This window comes from Ixodes scapularis, unplaced genomic scaffold, assembly GCF_016920785.2.
Source record: "Ixodes scapularis isolate PalLabHiFi unplaced genomic scaffold, ASM1692078v2 PGA_scaffold1__304_contigs__length_218370807, whole genome shotgun sequence".
Classification (NCBI taxonomy): Eukaryota; Metazoa; Arthropoda; class Arachnida; order Ixodida; family Ixodidae; genus Ixodes; species Ixodes scapularis.
In genome coordinates this window covers 124,972,354-124,994,462 of record NW_024609846.1, presented here as the reverse complement: position 1 = coordinate 124,994,462, position 22,109 = coordinate 124,972,354, and the positions used below count along the sequence as shown (strand labels likewise).

The window sequence follows — 22,109 nt, the reverse complement described above, 5'->3', positions numbered from 1 at the left end:
AGTCGGGAGCGAATTACTGCACGATAAATGCGCAGGAGACAGAGTCGATCAGAACCCCAAGATTGATGGGACAACACTTTGAGAATGCTGAGTGATTTGATGCATTTTGACTTTAATTGCTTAATGTGCGGAACAAACGTTAACTTTGAATCTAAGAGGAGACCTAGAAACTTGTGTTCACTTTTCAACTTGATAGGAAGTCCATAGATGGTTAAGGAGGGTTCTAGAAAAAATCCTCGCCGGCGAGAAAAGCATACACAGACAGTTTTTCTGTAGAAAACCTAAAACCATTTGTATTAGCCCAGCTTGTTAAATTATTGATTGCCACTTGAACCCTCCTCTCACAGATGGAAAGATTGCATGATGACACTGAAACCTGAAGGTCGTCAACGTAGATAGAATACTGAACTGAACGAGGTATTACATGGGCAATGGAGTTCATTTTTATAATAAATAGAGTGACGCTAAGTACACCCCATTGGGGAACTCCATTCTCTTGCAAAAAATCTCGAGAGAAGGTGGTACCCAGCTTTACACGAAATGAACGACTTTCCAGATAACTTTTAATTGCACCGAGCATGTGCCCACGGATACCAATGTCGATTAGGTCCTGCAGTATTACAAATCTCCAGGCAGTATCATACGCCTTCTCCAGATCAAAAAACACGGAAAGGCAGTGTTGTTTGTTCACAAACGCCTCTCTCACGGCTGTCTCGAAACGAACCAAGTGATCTACTGTGGATCGGGAAGATCGAAAGCCGCACTGGTATCTGTCTAGAATGTTGTTATTTTCAAGAAAATGCACGAGCCTTCTGTTGATCATTCTTTCAAGAGTCTTTGATAAACAACTTGTCAAAGCTATAGGCCTGTAGCTAGATGTGCATGAAGGATTCTTTCCTGGCTTCAGCAAGGGAACCACGAAGGCAACCCTCCAAGCGAACGGAAAATGGCTTTCAGACCAGATTTTATTGAAAAGATATAGGATAAGCTCAAGAGTTGAAGGATGAAGATGTTGGAGCATAATGTAATGAACTCCATCTGGACCGGGTGCAGTCTGTTTAGGACAGTGGAGAACCATTTCAAGTTCACGCATTGTGAATGGAGCATTGTAGGGATCTTGAAAACCACTCGAAATGTCAACAGCCTTCTTTTCCATCTGTGCTTTGTGTTTAAGAAATGTAGGTGTGTAGTTTCTTGAGCTAGAAATAAATTCGAAATGTTCTCCAAGAATATCTGCTTGTTCCTCGAGGCTTTCAGGGCATATTCCATTTTTTGTCAAAAGAGGAACGGAAAAAGCATGATACGAGCCATTAATTTTATGAACTCGATCCCAAACCTCCTTTGGTGTTGCCTGACTGTTCACAGAAGATGTATACTTTTCCCAGCAATTCCTCTTTGACCGCCTGCGGACAAATCGTGCACGCGCCTTCATTTTCTTGAACGAAATAAGATTACTTGGCGTTGGATATCGCCTAAATATGCCCCATGCTTTATTTTGTTTCTTCTTTGCCTCTTTGCAGTCCTGATTCCACCACGGCTTAGGCCGTTTGGGGAGGTGAGTGGACGTCATTGGTATTGCAAGCATAGCATCTTCTAGTATGTGTTTTGTGACATGACCTGTTGCCTCATCGACAGAGAGCTGGTGGAGGGATGTAATAGCTAAAAGAGATGATTGCTTAAAAAGTGTCCAGTTGGCTTTGTCAAACTTCCACCGAGGTGACCGTGTTGGAAGCGTGACAGGATGATTCTGGAAATCTAAATCAATGGGAAAATGATCGCTGCCGTAGGGATTAGGGATGACTTTCCATGACAACAGTGGAAGTAATGTCGGATGCACAAGTGAAAGGTCGATTGATGTGAAGCGGTACCGCGCTATAACCAAAACATCAATTTTTCAGGCCAGAATACATGCCATGAAACAACTTACCTTTGTAAAAGAATTTATTTCATGTTAGATGAAAAATAAAGCTTAGTTTGAGGAAAGTCTTTATTTCACCAGACTAGTACACTTCTCTCTCAAGTGTGTCACACATTTTGAAAGAAATGAGCGACTTTTGCCTGGCGCAGCCTTTTAGCGGCGTCGCGGGTTGCGGACGGACGTTGCGAGCGTTCAGGATTGCTAACCCTAATCACTTTTCTCCGGAGATGAAAACGCGAGAAAATTCGCATCCTTCATACGGTACGCGCCAGTAATACCTTGAACTTGAGCACACGCATGAAATGCGCTAAATAAGAAATCCGGGCGATGTTTGAGGACACAAATGCGTAGAAAGCACCACTGTAGTCGAAGTAAACAAACACGACGACACGGGCGTTTCTGCCGTCTTGAAAGCGTCGCCACGACATCGCCGCTCAAGTAGGTGGATCTTCCCTTCTAGTACGCGCTGGGTTATCATAGCGACACACAACGAAAATTCACAGTCAAGGATAGCACTTTTACGCGGAACGATGAGGTGAACGCCGTCTACGACGACGATCACAACGTTCATCACAACCGACGCCATGTTTGCGGCCCGCGACTGGCATGCGACGCCCGCGAACACTTCTCCTCAACCTGCGACTGGTCTGTCGTTGCGGTTGTTGGTTTCCAACGCAGGGGAGGGACGCATGCACGTGAACGACACGTGCGTGCGTCCCTCCGTCGCTAGGGCAACTGAAGCCCCTCTCTTTGCTTCTCCCGCTTCTTCCAGCAACCTCCTTGCCCCACGAGTCACGCTTGCGCAACGCTTGCGGCTCGCGCTCGCGCCGTCAGCGCCGTTATCTAGTGTCGCACAGGGAAGCGTGCTCGCTGCTCCGGTCGTCGGCGCGGTCGGCGGGCTGTGCCAGAAACCGCACTATAACCGGTATTTCCCTTCGCGCGCCTGCGTTTTAAGCGGTATGTAATTACATGGAGTTCTATGGGAGGTGAACCGGTGGTTTAAAAAACCGCGTTATACCCGGTCCTGCACTATAAGCGGTTACGTTGTAAGTGGTCTATACTGTATACGGAACACAGTCAATTAAATCCAATCCAAAAATGTAGTTCCCACAAAAAACTACTTTGGTGGAATTACTGGCTTTTTTGTTTTTTTCTTAGATTTGGTTGTCTCCCACTCCATGTCGTCCTGGTCGGACGAAAGAGCGGAAAGCTCGGTGGCCTCGTCTTTCGCCTCCACCTCTTGGGACGAGGCTTGTTGTATAGGTCTTGGCAAAGTCGAGGTACGGGGCCGGACTCCCCGGCCACGACCGCCCTCACTCAAAGGAGCAGTAGTGGAGGTGCTGGGCTGAGCGTCGCCCAACTCCATCTGTCCCTGCCCCTCAGCTGTTGAAGGAGCGGTGCGATGCCGCTCCTTGGACGAGGTCCTCTCCCGTGAGTTGGGGCGAGACTCTCGCTCCTTCTCCCTGGCGGGGGGCCCTCGGAGTGGGGACAGACAGAGGGGCTCCCTGCCTGTCCCGTGGTCGGGAAGCAGCTGGCGCGCTCCCTCCAGAAACTGGAGGAGGCTGCTGCCGCTGCTGGGGGGTTGGGGACTGAAGAGCCACTGCCAGGACCTCAGGCGAGACCTGGGTGGCCTTCGATTCTGTTCGCGGTGCTGGTCCCCTTAGCACCGCTTGGGCAAAAGTTCCTTTTGCAAGAAAGGAATACTGTTGTTTTGCCTCCTGGTAGGTAATGTTCTTTTGTGCTTTAAGGGTTAGAATTTCTTTTTCTTGTTTCCATTGTGGGCATGTTCTGGCATAAGCAGCATGATTGCCTTGGCAGTTGACACATTTTAGAGTATTCTCACAAATGTCAGCAACATGGTCGTTGCTGCCACACTTTGCGCAAGTTTCACGGCCCCGACAGTTCCGCGAGCCATGCCCGAAGCGCTGACATCGGAAACATCTTTGTGGATTGGGAATGAAAGGCCGGACTTTGCAGTGCAAATAACCAGCTTTAACGGTCGTAGGAAGCGTATGCAGCTCAAAGGTCAGTATCAGATGCTTGGTTGGCTGCTCCTGTCCGTCCTTGCGGATGGTGATTCGCTTGACGGCCACCACAGCCTGTTTCTGGAGTCCAGCCAGAATTTCGTCCTCACTGCAGTCAATGAGATCAGCCTCGGAGATGACACCTCTGACACTGTTCAGTGTCCGGTGTGGGCTGACCTTTATCTTGTGCTCTCCTAGACATGTCTGTTTTAGAAGTGTCCTACTTTGAACTTCAGTTTCTACTTCTACGAGAAGATTGCCAGAAAGCTTTTTCGCCTTGAAAGCTTTGCCAATGATGGCATCAAGGCATTTAGATACAAGGAAAGGCGAGAGCTTAGCCAGTGGCTTTTCTTCATCAAGGGCTTGAAGGACAAAAAATCTTGGAAACTTTGGTGGTTCAGATGCTTTTTCAAAAGTAAGTACGGAACAACCCCTTTTAGGGGGGCGCACCGTGTTGGGTTTAGAAGAGGAGGCAGCCATAAGAGGCGAAGTTTGTTCGGAACCTGTGGTGTGCCGCCCACCACGGAGCCCAACAAGGGAATAGATAACGCACCATAACAAAAAGGGCTTTGCTGGAGACGTTATGCTATTAGCACTGCCCAGGAACTATAACCAAGTGTGGTTCTGGACAAGGGGCCTGTCACCACCCAAGGTTAGCCCTTGCCGCCAAAGAAGTTGAAAAAGGAAAGAAGAGAAATGAGAAGAGTGAAAAGGAGGGGAAGACAAAGGTGAAAGTAGGGAGGGGATAGTAGAAGAGGCGACTGACTGAATCATCCTGGTCGGGCCAAGCCAGGACACCCGTCTACGAGAAGTAGAGGCCGAAGCGGTGTATTGCCTCGCCCGGGGGGCCTTGAAGGGTCCAAACATACCCCGGGCTCAGCTCAACCACCAGGGTCCCCTTTTCCCCGGACACGGGTACGGCACGCACAGCCAGACGTGGGTGGGCGAACCCACATGGCTCGGGGTTCGTAGTGACGCCACTCACCAAGCACCTACCAAAGTAGGTACCCCCTGCGTGCGGGTATGGTGGCCCACGTAGCTGGGGTCCGTGGTGACGCAACTCACCAAGCACCTAGCACCTAAGGTGCAGGCGCCCCCTGCGGGGCTCGGGGTCCGTGGAGACGCCACTCTCCAAACACCTGCTTTCGTAGGTGCCCCCTGCGGGGGAGTCGTCTGGTGCAGCTCAAAGATGCCGTGTCACTTGAAATGGCAACATCAGAAACGAGCGTCACCTGCCTCTCAGGAAGTGAGTGGAATGCTGCAGAAAGCCTGGTCCAGATCCTGAAGCCTATTGCAGATGCGACCATTGATCTGGGCGGCCAAAAGTATGGAACCCTTTCATCTGCCATACCATTTCTTTATGGGGCAGAGCAAATCTTAAAGAGGTACTCCGCCATCGAGAGCGAAGTCGTAGCTTTTGCAAAGAACTTGCTTAAGAGCCTGAAATCTCGGTTTCCTCTCTACATGAAACAGAAGGAACTGGTGCTGGCCACTCTGTGTGACCCAAGATTTAAGGCCATTTTCTTCTCCACGTCGTACGACCATACACGGGCTGTTGAGCTGCTGGCGGCGGAGATTGCTGATCGAAGTCGTCGCATCGACTCTTCCCAGCAGTCCAGCAGGCAGGAACTTTACTGCCAGCCATCGACCAGCTCCAAGGACATCCCAGTGACAGTCTGGGAGACAATTGAACTGTTGGCTTCACAAAAGAGCCAATGCAATAATGCCAGACCCTACAGCCAGGAGGTTGAGAAGTACTTCAATGAACCACTGCTCCCCAGGAAAGATGACCCCTTAACCTACTGGAAAGAACACGGAGCTGCGCTGTATCCTGGCATTGCAAAAATTGCTTCGAGGTACCTCCCTATCCCAGCTACAGAGGTGCCCAGCGAGCGCATGTTCTCCACAGCGGGCAACACAGTGACAACGCGCAGAGGAAACCTGAAGCCTGCACACGTGGAGCAGCTTGTGTTCCTGCATGACAACTTGTAGTTCACAAGAAGCTGTGTCCCGCTAACTGCAGGCTACCTACCTAAGCAGTGTTTTTGTGTATTTAGAATAAAAGTTGATATTTGACCACTATTCGATTCAAATTCGATTTACAAGTTTGAATATTCGGTATTCGATTCGAAATTCGAATTTTTGGCCACTATTCGACACTATTCGATTCGAATTCGATTCGAGCTGAAATCTCACTATTCGCACACCCCTAGTAGGGACTTGTTTGGAAACCCAAGATATTGCTAATTCTGAATATAACAAAAGCATGCTTCCAATTGGCACCGACTTCAGTATAAACGGGTTACATTGTACCCCAATCATTGCCTTCAAGGCCCTTGCACAAAAAAAGACATACACATGCACACAAGCAGACTTACCCAAAGCATGTGCAGGATAATACTGCCCTCTGTATGCCTTCTTCAAGTTCAAGGGTCTCGCAATATCCATCAGTAGTTGATATGACCGATGTCATATAAAAAGAAAAATATTTTAAAAAGAACAATTTTCTTTTTAAAAGGGTCCCAGATTTTATTTTTTACTAAAAAGCCTATGCTTTTAAAATTTGTGGCCGTTTATGAAAGTGTAGTACAATACATGCTCTTCATAATTACGTAAGTATGAAATAAGAGTCAAAGAAATTATTAAAGATTCAATTTCTGAACACTAAAATTATTGCGGCCAGCACAACAAACAAAGATATGCAGATTTCTCAGCAGAAAAAAAGGAGGTAAAATATACCGTAATATCCCGAATCATCGCCCACCCCCCCAACCGCCTGAAATTCTTTAAAAAAGTGGGGTGGGCCATGTCTCGGTGGGTGAGCACAAACACTTGAAAAAAAAGCGGAAAAAACCGCCTATTTTTCTCTGCGTATCTAGCGCTGATGCACAAGAGATACATCAAACTCAAAACTCGATTTGGTTTCATTGTTTTATAGAAAAAAATGCTCACGAAAGAATATTTTACTATAGCTAAGTCCGATGCTTGCATACGCGCTAGAAACACCGCCGATCTGCATATAGCACGAACGTTTGTTCCGTGAAAGAATGTCACCAATATGTTCTCCTAGTTAGTAAAAAAAAAAAAAAAAGTCTACAAGAAAATAGAAAAACCCACCAGGCGCAACGAGCGAGCGAGCGAGCGGACCAAAGAAGCGACCAAGAGCAATGCTGGGAAAGCGGGAAAGCCGGCGGTCGCGTTGGCAAATACTTTGGCGTCGGGCCAAGTCGGGCGCCTTGTCAATTGCAAGCTCTTGCGCAACTTTCTTGTTTGGGGCGTACATACGTGCGTCCGTGCACGGCGGGTTATCAATGCACGGTTGGGACGCTCTGGAAACGTCCGTGTAGGACGTACCAGCAAAGCTTTATTTACGCTTTGGCTTTGCCTAAGATATTGCACAACCGCGGTCGCGACGGACGGGAAGAAGGAGCGGGTTCGCGGTGACCTTACTTCGGCCGAGACAGACTTTGACCTAACACTTCGCGGTTACGTTAACAAACTCTTATTTTGTTATCTCCATCGTTTTCTTTTCGCACGGATACACGACCACTTTGGGGTCGCTCACGGAGGAAATGCGTAAACAAAAAGAAGTGTCTTTCCCTCCTTCGTTTTACTTTGTCACGGACGTCCTCCAACTGTAAGGTCCGCGGCCGCGTCATTCGGGTAGGATGAGTGTTCGCGGATCGCAGAGTCCGCGCTAGGGTATTTGAAGGGGTGGGCGATGACTCGGTGTTTTTTCGGGAATCGATATTGGCCCAAAAAATGGGGTGGGCGATGGCTCGGGGATGGGCGATGACTCGGGATATTACGGTACTAAAAATATACAAAATATGCCAAATTCGGGTAGCAAGAAAGGCTGTAAATTGCAGCGCTGTAGAAAAAAACTTGTCAAGATTTAACACATAGATTTAACAATCATGGCATGCATGCCATTCGGGGAAGTAGTTTCTGGAAGTGGTAAAACACAGGTAAATGTAGCATAGCAGGTACTGCAAAAGACATTCGTCTCGTTATCACCTTCGCATTTCTCAAAATAGATCTTGCAGTTGTACTGCTTGTCTTTTATGTTTCTTCGGGGGGGGCGGGTTGCAATGCTGTTCTGGGGAAGGGGTTGGACATACCCTACATCAAGTCCAAGAATCTGCTGGGTGAGCACTGTCCGGAATGCCAACCAATCTGAACGCATGCTTCTGTGGTGTACAGGTATGTTTGGGTGCTGCTTATGGTGTGCTTGTAAAAGATTGAATCTGTTGACAGCCGAGATTTAATGCAGTGAAAGAAGAGTCGTCAACCAAGAGACATACTTTATCAGGATGGTTTATGATCCAATCAACTAGTTTGATTTGTCAACTAAGCATTTTGGCATTGTAGTCAATGACAAACTGCAGCTTCTTAAGAGAGACGATAGGTAAAAACAACCCAAAAATAATTTTTTTAAAAATGGAATTTAAAGATACTATAGTTCATAAAAAACATATTCTCCAAGCACCGCACTCGTAGCAGCACTAGAAGTAATTTAAAAATGGTGTCGTCAATATACTACCCACGCTTAAAAGTGGGCATGGCTTTATTACATTGCAACTTTCGTTGAAAAAACGATGCAACTGGAAAGAAAAGTTGTTTTTAATTGATACTATTGACAAGGCATCATGAAAAATCTGTTTTTCTTTTTCAATAGTTCGGATTATTCCCGAAAATGGCACTGCTAGTGGTACATGGAAAGACATTCCTTTTTCTCTCAATGCTGCCTCCCGCGCGCTGTCCGTTGTAGTAGTTATCGCATGCGAGTCCTCCTGCCAACTTTCCTGGACCTGTTATGTCGTAGCAGGCCGTTCGTTTTCGTGCTCCGAGCGCTGCTCTTTGTGACTCCGATTGTCTTGTCAGCTGTTCCCTTGCAATTTTTCCGTCGAGCGATTCATTGAGCGACCTCTACTACTGTGAATAGTGAGGTGGTTCTACACGCGACTTGTTCGCAATGGCGGAGGTACCGGGAGGTGCACCCCACCAGGAACCTGTTCCTGCCCCCTTTAAACGGTGGGCAGTGCGCTTTAGGAACATGGTCACACCTATCACTCAGGTGCCACCACCAAGGCTAACATGCGGGATCGCCGACCACAGCGTTAACATCGCTGAGGTTTTTGGTAAGAGCATCTTCACCTCGGGACTTGTATCCCGTAACCTGGATGTCTACCCATTCAAAGGAGGCAGGGTGGTCAACCTGTACAGCGTCGAGCTTGCATACGTGTACTGCTCCGCTATGTTGTCCACTCACGGCAAGAAGTGCGAAGGAGAAAGAATCGCCCCGACCTTCGGAGAAGTAACAGCTGCTGGCTTGCCAGACAACATGTTTCTGGAAACAGCAGCTGCCCAGACCAAGTTCGTCAGGGCCGTCAAGGTCATCATGAGTACTACCAGACGAGCGCCGAAATGTACGCGCAGGCCATCACCGCACCTCAGACAGGGGCGGAGGGCAAGCCCCCGGTGCCCGAGCCACAAAGGTCAGCACTGCACGAGCTCCCAACCCCTGCAGCGTTCCCGCGGCCCAACCATACTGGACCTGTAGCCGAAGAACTTGTGACTCTCTCGGCGGAAGAGGCAATGAAGTACCTCATGTGGTACGTCGATGTGTCGCCAACCAGGGAGGCTAAGAACATCGGAACGACCATTCAGGTCAACTTCTATGTGGCCTACTCGAAGATGGGGAATGCCACCGAGACCTGGCTGGCTCAAACCTTCGGAGGCATGGAGACAGAAGGGCTTGTCTTCGAGCGACTCCTCCCCGCCGACCTCGCCAACATCTATGCCTTCTATGGACGACAGATGGTCGGAAAAACAGTCAGCACATCTTCAACGCCTGGACAGCTGACCTCCCAGAACACCTCATGCGGATGAGGTTGGTCCTCGAACAATCCGCCGCTCAGGACTCACGCCGTACCTCCTCGGGATGCCCGCAATGAAGGTGTACTCAGACTTCCCTTGGTACAAGATCCACCGCCTGTTCCCCTTGGAATTCCAGGTGTTCGAGAGTGCTGTAGGCAAGATCAAGGAAACCATGTACTACGCATTCAAAAACAACATGACGACACTCGCCGGCACCAAGTACAAGAACGTCACCTGGGTGGCACGTCACATCCTGATAGAGTTTGTCGGGGAGACAACCCTCAAGAACCTGCGGAGTTTCGGACCAACGTGCAAGAACATCAACGCGGTACGGGCCATCGTGGAGGAGTACAGGGCCAAACTCGCTCCGACAGAGGATGCCGCCCCACCCACCGAGGAGGAGGCCAACAAGTTCACCGCCCTGACCGTCGCGCTAAGCGACATCAAGCTGACCCAGGTCCAGACCGCCCTGCCACTTACCGTATTTACCCGAAAATAGGTCGACCACGAAAATAGGTCGACCCCTATTCATTGAGCCCACCGAGAATAAAAAAAAATAATTCAAATATAGGTCGACCTTTCTTTTTTTTTAAGGAACAGGGGAAAGTTAGGGCAAAAGAAACAAACCTTTATTTACAGCACTCTCAGCTAAATCACAGGGCGATGTCAAAAAAGCTTCGTCAGCTTGGTAGACATCCTCGCAAATCGGCAACAATACCTCACTGACACCGTTGTAAAATGGATAACGACAAGAAGAAACGAAACGAGGTGGAGACGGGCGAGCGACGAAAGATCAAACACAAAGACACGAGCAACGCTGCGAGCCCCGTGAGTAACACGCGACCCGCCGAAAAAAACAAACTAAAATAGCTCCGGTTTTTTTCTTTTTTTGCGCGTTTGCGAGGGAGAGAGGAGTGGAGCGCATAGGAGGGCAAAGTGCATGGCGCATTGCGTTCCTCTCCCTCCCCTTCCCCCTTGCCCAGCGAGGGTAACGCTACAGGCGTGATGGCGAAACTCGACGCCCGAGAAATGTGCGCGAGAGCCGTAGCGGCCACGGGCTGTCGGCTGCTGCTGTTCGGTTGTTTTTGTGCATCGAAAGCTTTTTGAAACAAGAAGCCGCGCGGCTCTACCGCGACGCCGACTAGGTGATGGATAGCTCCATACCCTCGGTAGGGTTTCAAATTTTGGTCGCGAATTAGGTCGAAATTCTTTGGTCACGATTATAGGTCGACCCTTAATTTTTGACAACATTTCCGAGAAAAAAAGGTCGACCTATATTCGAATAAATACGGTAGGTGACTTCAACATTAGTGCATTTTTCTTTAGGGCTTATGTATTCCAAACTTTATTGCGATTTATTTTTGAGCGTTTCACCGTGTTTTTCAGTTGTATTTCATTTTTGTTTGCCCGGGAGCTTGGCACCGCAGCAGAAGGGTTTCCGGATAGACCCCGTTTTCCTCAGTGTGGCAGACTCGTCCAGAATAACCCTGCTCCTGTTGGCGGCAACCTTCCTAACACCATGCCGCCCAAACAGGTCGCGCCTCCTCCTGACAATGACGCTAGCTCCGACAACGAGTCGGAGACTCCTGGCGTTGTACACGCCTTGGAGTCACATGCACAAAGAATTGAGGATCTCGTCCATGCCGACAGAGTTGCGGCAAACCAGACCCTCAAGAGACTCCTACAGGACGCCCAGCGCCAACAACAAGAGTCAACCCAAGAAATCGCTGATGCAGTGGCCAACGCCGTCGGCCGTGCACTTGCCCAAGGACTCCACACCGGAGGCCCCCCGACACTCCCCGCCCCAGCGCCAACTCAACCCCCCATCACCAGCTTTGGAGGACTACGCCTCCATAGCGGACCTGCAACGGACTCCCAGCCCCCAGTCGGGATCCCCCCGCCCTCCGACCCCTGGCCGCCGGTATCCCAGTCCGAGTTCCAGCCCACCTCTGCAAACCATGCGGCCGCAGTCTCTGGGCCAGACCTCAGGTACCAGCAGCCCTATGGATTCGGCGCCGCCGACACCGGGCGCTTTTTTACGCCCTACGAGTTCCCGCCCGCCCACCCCTACAACGTCCAGGTCCCCGGGCGACAAAGAGTCTTCACCATCCAGGATCCCCCCACCAAGCGTGACATCGCGGAGGCGTTTGTTCACATTCAACACGCCGCCAGGCACTCCCCTTACGTCGGCAAACGTGAGATTACCAAGCTACAACTACTCGAGTGCTTCGTCCAAGTCTGGGACTGCCGCTGCATCGGGCTCCCCAACTGTGACAAACTCAAAATCTTTGACAGAGTTCGCCTACTCTATCATGTCGCCCAGTCCGGTTGGGGAGCCGCGCTTGACGGCTACGCCGATCCATGCGCCTCTTTGCTCCTTGGACCCCCAGTGCCTACCAGAAGGCCCCACCAACCAAGGACAACCTACCCCCGAACGTGCTACAAGTCCTTCCAGGACTAAACGGCCTACAACCAGAAGTCAGAGACCTCCGAAGTCCCCAAAAAAGCAAAAGAAGTAGCCCTTTCCCCTCAGGGACGACCACGCATACTGCCCGGTCGCCCCCCCCCCCCCAACAAGTGATTCTGTGCCGCCGCTCCAGGGCCTTCCCCTGGACCCGCCTTGCCCGGAGCCACTACCCCAAACCCCGGCAACAGAAGACCCTTCCCTTCCAAGCCAACAAAGGATTACCGACACGAGTGTCCACAACGGCCTTCCCCTAGAAACTATGAGTGGACCTTCGGTTACACCTACCTACCCGGTTCCCTTACCACCCAACGTGAGCATCCCTTCAGAGTGTTGGGACCTACTAACCAGCCTCGACGCTACCACAGGAATTCCAGCTTCTCTGGACCTTGTACTTGGTGAAGCCCAAACAGTGATAGCAATAGTCGACGGCGCACCAACCCTGGCACTTCTACAGGATGTACTTCGACCGGACGACCTTCTCGCCCAGGCCGTTAAGGAATCAAGAATACCAAGCCACTTACCTTCGCCAAACATCCCTGGCCTCCCCAGGAGTCCACACCCCACGAACAGACTGCCTTCCGATGACTCCACATCAGAAGACCTTACCTCGGATACCTCGTCTACCGACTCCGAGATGACACCTCCCCCCGAGCACGACAGTCTCGAGGATGCGGCCATCAGAATCCTACGCTGGCTTGAGGTCCACGACCCCTTCCCACCTTCTGATGACCAGGAACAACCGGACGAGGATGACAGCCGACGACCAGCCTTCCTGGCCTCCGGACCACCTCATCCACCTGTGCGAGAGAGCTTACCACCACCAGCAGTCCAGTGGGACCGTGTGAGTACCATGTTTGGTTACCACCCCCCTTATGACCCCTCAGCTATAACCATTCGAGTTCGCCGGCCGTCGGTGTTCAATGCCCGTAACCCACCTACCACCCAACTGCCCGTGCTCAGAGATGCCGTGGTTTCCATGGAAAGGGCAGGAATCATTGAGAGAACAACCAGAGGACCCTTTCTGTCCCCCATTCAAGTAGTACCGAAGTCGGCCACTCTCCAAGTTTGTGCTGGACTGCTCTTATCTAACTCTGCACCTGCCAGCCCCACCATTTTGCCTTCCACCCCTCCCTAAAGTATTAACCGTGTGTCCCTTGCCACCGAGGCCTTACTTCACCAAAGTGGATCTTAAGGACGCTTTTTATCACTTCAAGCTCCACAAACGCACTCGGCCCATCATTTGTTTCCGACTCGACGGAGTCTATTACCATTACAAGGTGTTGCCCTTCGGCATCCGTATAGCCCCTTTCCTCATGCAGCATCTCGCCACAGCACTCACCAGAGAAGCAAGGGCTAGGGGACTTTGGGCCTGGTCCCATGTGGACAACTTGTTATTTGCTCATAGTGACCCTACTTACCTTCAACAAGTCACTGCCCAGTTCATCCAAGATCTTTTGGACTGCGGCTTTCGCATTAACCCTGAAGACTCTGAATTTACCCCCACCCAACGAGTACGCTTCCTTGGTTTCCTGCTTGACGGCACAACCCAGGCCATTGGACACACCCCGTCGAGGTACAGTGACCTCTTAGCTACCTTGGACCTCCTCAGAGCACCTAGACCAATGGCGACCTACCAAAGACTGGCCGGCCTTTGGTCCTTTTATTTTTCCATGTTCCAAGGACACTTTCATGCAATTCGACCCCTTCATCAGGCAGCGTCCACCGGACTTCCCCCACCAACCCAATGGGTCGAACTGTTTTCTTTTATTTTAACCATGCTACCGGCATCAGTGCCCTTTGTACCACCAACGGTTCAATATTGTGTGTTCGCCGACGCCAGCCTATCAGGACTTGGAATCTGCGTACCGCAGGGAAACATCGCGGTGATTTCACCTTCACCGCCAGGCATCTACAAGAGGGAACTTTGGGCTGTGCTCCTGGCTCTCATCTGCTCCCCCCCGAGAACCTTGGTGTTTTGTGACAATGCGGCCATCGTCCACGCCCTCACACGCGGCCACGGACGTACCTTTTCCCAATGTGAGGCCCTTGTGGCCACTCTTGTTCTTACCAATAAAGCATCTTGGCTGCGCTGGCTGCCTACGACTGAAAACCCCGCCGACGGTCCCTCTCGGCTCAACCGCACACTTTTCCGTGGGTCGAGAGGGATCCGTCGCCAGGGGGCCGGGCCTACTTAAGACCTGGAGGGGGGGCTCAGTCGGGAGCTTGGCACCGCAGCAGAAAAGTTTCAAAGTGCTGATAAATCCTGCCATTTTCCCGAGAGTGCTGATTAATCCTGCCATTTTGTCACTTGCACTATTGAAAATGTTAATTCCGTACTTGAGTGTAAAGGCAAGATATACAAGCAAGATTTGTTATGTAACATTATTTACTCATGTTCCTGGGGAAGACACCTGATGCGATATCAAGTGCCAGAGTGATACATCATGTTTTTTTTTCTTTTATGAACCATTTATTCACTGTATCAAGTTGATACACATTCCCATGACTTTGTAACCATTCCATTTAACAACTAGTTTATCATTACCAGGGTATAGCGGGTAGATAATGTTTCTCTTTACAGTTTGTTGTGGGTGGGCTCATATAACCTGGAGAAATCCCAACTAATGTACCTTATTTTTTTTTTTTAAAAAAGAAACTTTTTTTTCCTTTGCTTGCCGTACGAAAGCTCGCGTAACACGAATCACACAAAAAAATACAACACACTGTTCAGCCATTTTGAGCATTGCGTTCGCAAGTTGTTGAAACTTCGGAAGATTTTAGACTACTTTCTGTGCTCGTCGACTACGTTGAGAGGACAGCGATACCTCGCTTTTCTTCAAATCTGAAAAAAAAAAAAAAGAAAAGAAAGCTCAAGTTTTGCGGAAATTGGTATGTGAAAGAGGACCAGCAATGTCGTCAGCCCACGGTAGCAAGTGCAAGCTCCATGAAAATAGGGGGCATTGTGTACTGATAGCTCCTTTGACATTCCCGGTGCTGAATCTACTGGATACCGCTTAATAGAGATTACTCTTTTTGAAGCATTCCTCACACAAGTTTCGGCCTGCAAGGAGTGTGAAAAGGGCAGCTTTCAACTGGCAGAGGACTTGGGAAAGTGCAGTGATCTTATGTCAGTTATCACTGCAACCTGCGACTTTTGTGGCAAGAAAAGCGTGCTGCAAACCTCGGCCCATATTGGAGGTGCGCATGAAGTGAATGTAAAGTTTTCGTACACGTGCTCTATTGGGAAAGGTAGAGAAAGCACTTGCGGCACTGCTCTGTGCTTTGATAAACATGCCTCCCCCTTCAACAAAGATGGTGAACTTGCAAGAGCGAGGGTCAGCCATCACGCTCAGGGGCAGCTGCCAACCACCCAGAGTGGACAACGTCCGAGGCACGCAACAGCGCACAAAGGATAGGCGCGAGAGGCTACAAAAGAGGGGACATGCATACAGAAGGGGGAGATAGACAGAGGTCAAGGAGGCGTGTAGGTCGAACGCTATGGCCATGTTATACTTCAATACTAACAACCCTTTGCTGTTATTCTAATAAATGTAGTTTCTTGTCATGGAAACCCTGGCTTCGTGTTGTTCCTACCGGATGGGCATGCAATAAGGCAACCCTACCACATGGCGCCCAACGTGGGGCCCGAACCCACGACCCTGAGATAAAGAGTCTCATACTCTACCGACTGAGCTAGCCGGGTTCCCACAGAAGTGGGAGCAAAACTTACGATAAGTTGTCCCAGATTGCGACATGGCTCGGCATGCGGCAAGATGTACTGAGGCATGCGCGCAGTTGCCTGTCATGCCAGAAAGCGAAGCCACATGGTGGTCAACCCCCGGGTCCCATGAAACTGATTGCGAGCCAGAGCCCTTGGCAGATCTGTTGCTCAGACGTCATGGGTCGATTTCCACATAGCCCATGCGGAAACCAGTACTTCTTCGTGGTAACAGACCATTTCACCAAATGGGTGGAGCTGCTCCCCTTAACGAAAGTTGGACTCACAGAAACTATGGGACTGCCTACTTACTGGGACTGCTTACTAGTTTTCGCATGTTTTGGTTTCCCGGCAAGCCTAATTTCGGATAATCCGTCATACTTTACGAGCAAAGTGTTTGTCGATGCATGCGCGGTTCTGGGGATCGAACATAAACTAACTTCGCCGTATCATCCACAGGCAAATATAACAAAAAAAGTAAATCGAAACCTTAAGACGATACTTGTTGTGCATACGGAGAGTCACAAAGACTGGGATGCAAAGCTCCCAGAAATGGACTTTGCCACCCACACGGTTAACCGGTCCACTGGGCTCACCCCTGCCCACCTCAATTTTGGCAGAGAGCTTGCTTTTCCTCTCACTAACACTCTCCGTTCGACAGAGCAGAGGGAAGAAGGACTGCAACAACACAAAGTTCACAGACAACCTGCGAAATCGTTTCACTATACACCTCAAGGAAGCCCGGGAGAACCTTGGCGTTGCCAGAATGCAGCAATCCGACCAGTACAACCAGGGACGCCGAGACCTGCAGTTCGAGGTGGGAGACTTGGTGCTCAGGCGCACTCATCCCCTGAGTGACGCAGCAAAAGGCTTCATGGCCTCATTGGCCAGGGATGGTCCACTTCGTGTAGGCAAAAAGCTTTCCCCGCTTACATACACACTCATTCACCATTTCAGTGGCGAGTCCACAGGACCAACTCATGTCACCAGTCGTGTTTTCCATTGTTCAGTGCATGTTCCTTGTAACATTGGGAAAAATAGGGTGCCTAATGTTTCCACTCCGCTTTAGGGTGGCACCATCTTCTTGTAACCCTTTTCCAGATCCTTTCCCACCGCCATTTTTTCCCACTTCTTATTTCGCGAAACGTAAACAACGTTGAGTTTCTGTAGTCTCGACACACCGGCAACACTGTGAGGCCTCTTCCGTTTCCGTTCATAAAAGGAGTCGAGGCTCAGCGGGATGGCGGTGGTCGTGGCTGTCGCTCTCTTTATTCGGGTGTTTCATACTTTATAGTTGCGAGCAGGAAGTGTGCGTTGCTTTTATTAAAACGCGAGTTCTTGCGACAAAATGGAACGCAACAGACCGGCATTGAACGCCGAAACCTCGCCGTCGGAACGAGAGCGGTGAGCTCTGCCTAGCCCTAACGAGGGTTAGCGGCGTAGTCCGAGCACACTTCCGGCAAGTGTGACGAAATGGTCGATGAAAACAGCGGAGGTTGTCATGGTAACGAGGTAAGCAACACTGGTTTGTCGGCAACAGGTATCACAAATGTTGTTGCCACCCTAAACAGCGGAGCAGCGGAAACATGTAGGCACCTTTGGGAAAAAGTGCTTCGTGCTGCGTGGTAACACTGGCTACAGGTCATGTTAGCAAAATATTTTCATTATTTTCAGCCGCCAAAGACAAAGCCCCCCTGAAACTTTAGAGGCATGCGATTCCCCGCAAGGATCGGATCCTTGAAGCCTGGAATCATGTCTGCAAGAGACATTTAGAGCCCCGTTTTGTCTCCAAAACCTGAAATTAGGAATACAACAGCAACATCCTTGCAAGTACGCCACGTCAAAGATCTTTAGCTGATGATGCAGTGCCGTCTATCTTTCCCAATTGTCCAGCACAACTCACCAAGCTAAAGAAAAATCGGAGGAGACCAGCAATCAGGAAGCTTGCCAACTTTTCTAAGCAAAAGCGCGTTTGTGGCAATGATAGGGCAGAATGTGCTCAAGAGGCAGGTGATCGAAATGACAGTGACAGTAACCGTGATCGTGAAGGATGTTCGTCCAGTGGAAGTCACCGCTTCAGCCATACAGCCTCGGCAGCAAGTTTTCAATGAATTACTCGAGCTGTCAGCACCCAAAATTGTTTCGACTATATCATGGGGCCACCACAGGCAGGACACGGACGGCATTGTGGAGCAAAAGCCCAAAGTTGCGTATAATGACCATCAATACCATCAGTGCTGAAGAAACAAGTCACTTAAATCACACTAACGGTTGTTGACATTGACCAGAACATGCAGGTCTCTGTAGTTGTGATGCAAAGGTGTGTATCCATGGATGAGTTTGAAATCAAGGATGACATGGCTACAATTTAAAATGTCAAGACGTTTCTGCAAAGCTTGCATGAGATGCCCACCTGTGGCAGAGGGCCAAAGAAAAGTGTAAATCCACCAGCGCATCCAAGAACTGCAGATGCTAATGTGTGCAATCAGTGGCGGCATAAAAAGTGCCCTGTCCCTGTTTGTGGAAACAACAGCACATGCAAGTGGTGCTCAAGTCCATACCTGCGAACCTGTGGATTTTCAAATTCGTAAAAGTCCCGCGGCCGCGGCGGGGGGGGGTTACGCGAAGCGATGTGCAGCTTAATGTCAGCCTGGCCAGCGTGGGAAACGCTTACATCGCATGTGCACAAGGTACAGAATCAAAACTTCTCTAGCTTTTGGGGCGGCACGAAACACGGAAATTTCGACGTGTAAGACTTCAGGAACACCTGAAAGTACCTCTTTTGAGGTTTGGAGTTCGGCATTGCGCCGCGAAGCCACAGTGACCAGGAAAATGCTACAGTTACACATGGCAACAAACACAGACACCATACTTCTCGGCTCAAAACTGGCCGAAACAACGAGGCCCAACAACGTCTGAACACGCCGAACCAACGTGCACTCGTGCACCGCCGAACACACGAACAAAGGCTTTGAGCTCTGGATAGGTTTTCGATCCGTTGCCACCGGATAGACTGATAGTAAAAACCACGACGCTGCTGTGGACGGCACCTATCGTCCTCTTGTGGCGGTGCAAGATATTGCCAACAACGAAGTTACAAAAACAAATAAATAAATAAATAAAATGTAAAAAAATTTAAAAATATATTTTTCGTAAGATTTGAAGCAAGATTCGTAAAATCGTAAAATCAGTCCCAATTCATACATTTTACGAAAAATGCGGAAGAGTTGGCAGGTATGCAAGTCTGCCTGACACACTTCGTATTCATCAGAACAGGGGATCGACAGAAAAAGTGGAACCAGACCAACCAAGCGTCTTCGCTTCCGAGCTGTGCCAAACAGTGACAGCATGCTTATTGCTTCCCGTAGAACAACGCATACACTGAAAAGGTCTAAGGAACACTGCTGAAATGTGTCAAGGTTTTTTGTGACGAGATGAAGCAGGGCCAAGCAGGCCCAAGAGAAGATGCAAAGCATGTCTACTGAAGTGCTGGATGAAAAACTGAAGACACTGAAGCTGCCTTCAGCTCAGATGAAACTAATTAAGGAATGTGACTTGGCTGCCAGATGCAGAAGCACTAAGAACAGATGCTACACTGAGCAATGGATCTTGATATGCCTGCTTTTGCACATTCGAAGCCCACCTGGTTACTCATTTCTAAGAGACAATAAGATCTTGTCACTGCCTTGTTTGACTTCGGTACGAAAGTACCTGTCAATGGTTCAGATCAAATGTTGCTTTGACTCACTTCTTTGCGGCCCTTAAGAGGAAGATAGTCACAAAATCTAGCTCCGAGTGTCATGACATCTCGGTGTTTGATGAAATTCAAGAAAGAAAAGAGACGACAGTGACGTATGCAGGGTTTGCAAACTTTGATGAAGAGCCAATCTGTTCAAATGAGCTAGCAGGTCACAGGCTGGTGTTATTTCATGCATTCGGTGACAGCTACTCCTGCAGTCAGTTGCTGTCCTGGCAAGGAAGAGACCTACAAAAAGGACAGTTCTCACACAGCTAGTAATGTGAGCTATTCTGTTGCTTGAGGATGCAGGAGCGTTCGTTGATGCCATTTTGTGCAATGGGGCTGCAACTAACAGAGCCATGTGGAAGCAGTTTTCTGTGAATGGATCACTAACATGCACAGAAAACTTGTTTGTTCACCCTTTAGACAATCAGCAAAATGTTTATGTTTTCTCTGATGTGCTGCATCTAGTCAAATGTATAAGGAACTGCCTGCTGAAATAGAACATGTGGACTAACGTGGGATGTGTAATGTGGGCACACTATGACAAGGTGTAAGTTAAAGACAGCAAAATTTCTGACTACGTTATAGAGTGTCCAAAACTTATGCTTTGTCATATGTACTCATCAAACACAAAGAAAAAGTGAGTTAAATTGGCCATGCAAGTGTCCAGCAGGGGTGTCGCTAAAGGACTTGAGTATTACTCAAGTAGAGGAGTGCCAGGTCTAAAAATCGCGAAAGCCACTGTGAATTTTATAGTCTGAATTAACGACTGTTGATGCACTCAACCGAAGTCCTCCGAAAGAGAGCCTGAAGCTAGGAGGTAAAGATACAGGGGTGCTAGCATCCCCTCTGCATTGGCTGAACACATGGGAGAAGGAGCTTGTTTCTGGCAGAACATCCTGCAAGTGCTTTCCGTTGGCATCAACTGCTCAGAGCTTGCGCAACGATTCTGCCTGCAACTGAACTTTTAAAATATATTCTTGGGACCTGTGGTTTTAAGTTTTAAGTGGGAACTTCAATCAAGATGTCCTCTACGAGTTTTTTTGGAATAATTCACCAGGCAGATGGCCAGAATGAACATCCATCAATGCCAGCCTTCCTTCAGCTTTACAACATGCTGTTCATATATAGCCTAATCAAGCCACCGAAATTTGAAAACTGCCAAGTCTGGGAGGTAAATGAATCGGAGGTAAATGAATCTCAATATCTTACACTCTCGAAGTTTACATTAGCATTCTAAGATGGTTGCTAAACTTCAGGAGCTGAAGCGAAAGCTTGATGGCCTGGTTGATGTGAAGTGGGGTGTGAAGATGTGTTTGGTCATGTGATACCCATCGGCGCATGTGGAAGACTATTGTATATTACATTACCAGGTCTCTCTGCAGAAAACTCCTGAAGCACACGACCTATGCAGCATGTAAGCTAGGGCTGGTCTCATTGACGTCATTATCAGAAAAGCCTGAAGCTGCATTTGTAAACTGCAAGACCAGTGGAAAACTCTGCACCATACTACTAATGCTTTTATTCTTGTTTGTACCTCTCGTGCAACTACTGCTCAGAAACCCTAAGTGTACTTCACATCCTTCCAGTATACCCACAATTTAACAACAAACGCCGCTCCTACTTTTCTATCTTTTTCAGAGACAAATACCTTTCCACTTGGCACTTTCACTTGGAGGCGAGCCTGTTACTCCGTACAGACAAGTTTTTAACTTTTTAGAAAAGATTAATATTTTACATTGACTACTACAATTTTCTTTAAGTGATATTTGATATTTTGATCCACTGCAATAATAAACATTTAGTTTTGTGATATTTACTTACCCTGTGTTTGGCGCACTATGGCCTATGTTGCTGCTGTGCCAGAAAACTCCAAATTCATTTGTTCATTTTCTGTGCCTCAGAAACTTGCTTTCAAAAGCAAGCTGAAAGCAAGTTTGCTTATGACCGAACTCTATATGCAGTCATGGATAATTTTCACTCCTAGTGTTCTTGCACCAGTCAAAGGACTGATATAACAGCAGACATGTTGCATTACTACATCTTAATTAGAATGAGGCAATAGCGCAAACAAAAATTGCGTGAAACGGCCAACAAAACACGAGAGCTAAGAAAAAAGTAAGTTGGTCTGATGTGCAATTTTCACACAGATGACTAATTATGCCAGGCATGAGCAGTACCGTTAAGCCTCGATGTAACCAAGTCGGTAAAATTTGCAATTTACTTCGTTACATTGAAATTTTGCTGAATCAAAATTTGGCTTTAGCATGCCAAAAAAAAATTCCGAAACATTGAACGGGTATGAAAACTCACCGAAAATGACATTTATTTAGGAGCAAAGTAGTCCGTGAGTTTTGCTT

At 48.7% G+C, this 22,109-nt stretch overlaps 1 non-coding gene and 1 pseudogene across 1 annotated transcript; one reads left to right on the top strand and one right to left on the bottom strand.

Annotated features, from left to right (window-relative positions):
* Positions 1–15,919: 15,919 nt before the first annotated feature.
* On the bottom strand, positions 15,920–15,992 carry Trnak-cuu. Its single transcript has one exon. It is a non-coding gene; the product is annotated as a tRNA-Lys (tRNA).
* Positions 15,993–20,863: 4,871 nt separating this feature from the next.
* Positions 20,864–21,871, top strand: LOC121835817 (annotated as a pseudogene).
* Positions 21,872–22,109: the final 238 nt, after the last annotated feature.